The following is a 4768-nucleotide window of genomic DNA, read 5'->3' as shown; positions in this document are numbered from 1 at the left end:
TTTATTGTTTTTACTTTACGTGTATGAGTATATTGCCTACATGTGTGTAAGTGCACCTCTCTTGTGCAATGCCCAAGGCGGTTAGAAGAGGGCTTCGGATCCACTGGAACTGGAGTTACAAACAGTTGTTAGCTGCCATGTGGATGTTGGCAATCAAACCTGGGTCCTCTGCAAGAGCAGCCAGTGCTCTTAAGCCCTGAGCCATCTCTCCTACCTCCATTTGGTTTTTTGTTTTGTTTTGTTTTAACAAAAACTAAACATTGATCTAGAGGAATAGCTTACTTTTTAAAATACTTGCTTAACCTGCATCAAGCCCTAGGTTTGAGTCCCAGACCAAATAAACTGAGTTTGGAGGTGTGTGACTATAATCCCAGCACTCTCAAGATGGAGGCAGGAGGGGCACAAGTTCAAGGCCCTTAACTACGTAGTGAGTTCAAGACCTAACTGCTACAGGACACTGAGAAACCAGAAAAATAAATTTTTTTTTCAATTCTTCTACAAAAATTAGTGTTATTTTGAAATACTGAAATTATTCTTCATGTAATAATTTTAGAGCTTCTACATTAATTGGAAGATTAGAATAAATTTTACTATATAATAAATCATGTAGGTAATTACTTTTCTGGGAATGTGTCTTACCAACCTTTAAATCAAATGTCTCTTGCCAACCATTGGACCAAAAATATTCTCACATTGGACTAAAATTATTGTCATATTTTGAAATCTTTTAACTTTATCTATGCTCTATGCCTTCCTCCTCTGTAATCAGATTCCTTAAAGTTATCTAGCCCTTAGGAAAACATTGTAAAGAATCTTACTACTCCTGGGGTTCCTCTTGTAACAAATTCTTACAAGATAGGATAAACACACAGTTTAATCTTAAATTATGCTCCTTATTTTTCTCTCAAGATATTTTCTTGCCCCTGGCGCATATTATTGAATGTGTGTGTGTTATGAAAATACTGTTGATGAAGTATGTTATCCATAGTATGTGTAGCAAACAGCCTCTAGCCTTTAGGGTAAACCTTTATGGTACCTATTTGTGTTTTTTGCTGTTGTTTTTTTGTTTGTTTTATAATGCTGTTCTGGATCTGAACAGGAAAATCCTTCCTTGATAAGATAAAGTTCCTCATTTATTTTCCATATCAACGTGGTTATACTGTTTAAATAAATAAAGAGAGGAGGCTATTTTTATGAGGAACAGTTCTGATAAAAGATGTGACTCACTCTTGTCTTAAAGTGCTCCAGGATTTTAGACTTTCTTGAATCTGACACTTCTGCACTGTGACATCCACTATAAATAAAACTAATTTTAAAAAATTTAGCTTTACATTTAAACATATAAATATGTTATTTCAAACATTGATCTCCACCAAATATTCTTTCTCAATAAATAAATTTCTAAGCAAACATCATATTGTGACTTCAAATGTTTATTTATTTTCATATTACCAAACTTAAATTCTAAGAAGTGATTACCTTCCCCATCCCATTCCAGTTCTGTACAGAAATTATTAAATTACAACAACAAAATTAATCTAAATATTGCAAACAAAACTTAAACTCTGCACAAAATTTAAAATTTAATCCTCTATCACTTGAACTTGTAGCATAAATTTTAGCGTCTTTCTATTTAAAAATCTTGATTTTCATGCATTTAATCAAACAGTTTTGAAACATGAACTTTTGGCAATTCTTTTCTCTAGTAGTAGTTTAAAGTTTCCAAATCTTGGGGATATCATGTACTCTATATAAACTCCTTAACATTATATTAGTAGAATTATTGAGACTTTTTCCAAAACATTTTGGTAAGAGCAAAGAGAAATCAGAGGCCACAATGCTATGTGTTTGTTGCATGTTCAGTATCATACTTCCACTAAATCAAAACTCTTATAACTTTTTGGCATTATATTTGTATTCCTCTTGATAAATTTTCACAGTTTTATGTGTATCTTTTCAGTAAATTTTTTGTGTATCACAGTCAATTTTGTGTGATTTTTCTCTTCCACAGATTACATAAATAATAATTTAGTTTTAAATAATTTTCATGCTTACCATTCACTCTATGTCTAATTTAATGTAGCAGTTATAATATATCAAATGTTTAATTTTCAACAAAAGTGTTGCTTTAAACCTGGGCATTGTTGTGATCTAGGGAAAATTGGGGTCATCTCATTGGGCTTCCTAGTCTCATTAATAATTTAAGACTCAAATGTAAGCTTGAATACAAATTTATTAGAGCTTAAAGAAAAACCTGGAGAGAATAACAGTGGAGAGAAGGAAGAAATCCAGACCTTATAAGCTGGCTTAGAGTTTATCCATATGACAGATGAGTAGACACTACAGGGGAGAAGGGCTTTAGAGAAAGAGTAATAAGCCCCAAATTATGAAGAATTTAAAGGTGCTAGTGTAATAATGCTTACAAAATAGATAAAAGTAAAAGAAGTTACAGTCATTTGAGTAACTCAGGAAAGGTGGCAGACAGGGATCTTCATGGTAGTGGCTTTGTAAGCTACTCTGCTGGAAACTAGGATTTGGGGAATGAAAAGTATAGTATCTCATTAAAGAACTAATTATTCCACTTATCACTTTAGATGGTGTGCTAGTTTATTTCTTCATTGCTGTGACAAAACACTCTGACCAATACCAACTTGGGGAGGAAAGGGTTTATCCAATTAACATCTCCCAGGTCACAGTTCATCAGGGAGCCAAAGGTAGGAGCTCAGGGCAGGAACCTGGAAGCAGGAGCTGGAACACAGGCCATGGAGGAACTGCTTACCAGCTTGCTCCCCTGGCCCCTGCTCAGTCTGCTTTCTTATGTAGCACAGGCCCACCTACCCAGTGGTGGTACCAACCACAGTGGGCTGGGCCCTCCCACATCACTTATCAAGAAGATGCCCCTCAGACACAGCCACAGGCCAGTCCAATAGAGGAAATCCCCCAACTTAGGCTCCCTTAACCCACGTGTGTCAAGTTGACACTAAAGCTATCCAGCACATTTGACTCCTTCTCAACTTGACACACAAACATCACTATTAAACCATAAACTCTCCAATTTTTGTCCCCAAGAAATGATGTTAATATCACAACATAAGACAGTACAACTTAAAAAACCCCACAATCCTTAAAAAATCCAAACACTTAAAAGTCCATAGTCTCTTTTAAAAGTCTCAACTGTGGATGGGCTTCTGTAAAATCCAAAACAAGTACTGTCTTATTTCAAAGGGAAGAATCGGGCATACCTAAGCAAAACCAAAGTCCAGCAAAGTAGCTCAAGGCTGGACATCTGGGATTCACTCATGATCTGGGCTCCATAGGATTCTGTCAGCTCCACTTCTCTGACTCTGCTGTCCACAGCACACACAGCTCATCTCGCAGACCCAGGCCAGCTCCATTCCATACCTACCACTCTCTTTGGTGGTCATTCCATGGTCCCACCGTCTCCAAAAAGCTGGGGCCTCTACTGAAACTGAAGCTACACCTTCACCAATGGCCTCATCTTGCCTCTTGGGGTACAAAGCCTCAGATTCTCTCCATGACCCCTTCAATCCTGGGGTCTTCACTGCAACTGAAGCCTCACTTTCACCTATGGCCTTTCTTGGCCTCTCACAGTGCCAAGCCTCAGCTACTCTCTGTGATCCCTTCATGCTTTCAACACCAGAACCATGCAGGAGACTCTTGCACATTACTAAGTCCTGCTTCCAGCTAGATATGGAGGTTTGAGTCCCCTCTGTGTGCTGATCCTAAGGAAATACCTCCCAGAAAATTTCACCATAGTGATGTTGGTCTCTTGTTACTTACAGCTGATTTTTCAGCCCCAGCTAACCAGCATCAATTGTCCCAGTAAAGCAAAGGTTTTACTTCAGGTTCTGGTCTCTTCTTAACCACAGCTGATTCTTCAGCCCCAGTCAACGAGAACCCACAGATTCTCAATCCAAAATCTCACACAAACAGCCCTGATAGTCTACGCTTCCCTTTGAAGCTTCACAAGCCAGGCTTCCATTGTCCACAACTCTTTCAGCATAACTGTTCCAAGCTCTACAGCAACAAACTCTGAGCACACAATGGCTTTTCCAGCCCAAAGTTCCAAACACTTCCACAGTCCTCCCAAAAACACAAAGGTCAGGTCTGTCACAGCACTATCCCACTCTCTGGTACCAATTTTTGTACTAGTTTGTTTCTTCATTGCTGTGACCAAACACTCTGAACAGTTCATCAGGGAGCCCAAGGCAGGAACTCAGGGCAGGAACCTGGAAGCAGGATCTGGAGCACAGGCCATGGAGGAACACTGCTTACTGGCTTGCTCCCTTGGCCCCGATTAGCCTGCTTTCTTACACAACACAGGCTCACCTGCCCAGTGGTGGCATCACCCACAGTGGGCTGGGCCCTCCCGCATCACTCATCAAGAAGATGTCCCTCAGACAGAGCCACAGGACAGTCCAATGGAGGAAATCCCCAAATTTAGGCTCCCTCAACCCAGGTGTGTCAAGTTGACACTAAAGCTGTCCAGCACAGGTGGCTTAAGGAAAGTCTGCCTTCCCAGGGTGGTACATTCTCCCAGGGATTTGACTGGCCCAATTGGAATGTTAGGGATCCACCCAGGCCAGAAATTCTATTTTCTTGACCAGGAATTTTCTATTAATTGGCGTTTATTCTTACTATAACAGTGGCACATTCTACATCATCCCAGCACATGGAAAGAATAAGAAAGGAAGACCAGAGGACTGTTCTCTCAAGGCCATCCCCTGAGCTATGTAGATTATCTCTC

At 39.5% G+C, this 4768-nt stretch overlaps 1 protein-coding gene across 3 annotated transcripts in view; it reads left to right on the top strand.

Moving 5' to 3' along the window:
* Nucleotides 1-4768, top strand: part of Sgcz (sarcoglycan zeta) — a 468968-nt gene that overhangs the window by 159598 nt on the left and 304602 nt on the right. The gene's annotated exons all lie outside the window — the stretch shown is intronic.

The sequence above is a fragment of the Nannospalax galili genome, unplaced genomic scaffold (assembly GCF_000622305.1).
Source record: "Nannospalax galili isolate Female #2095 unplaced genomic scaffold, S.galili_v1.0 scaffold1282, whole genome shotgun sequence".
NCBI lineage: Eukaryota > Metazoa > Chordata > Mammalia > Rodentia > Spalacidae > Nannospalax > Nannospalax galili.
The sequence above is the reverse complement of the archived record's forward strand: the minus strand, read 5'-3'. Positions and strand labels throughout refer to the sequence as shown.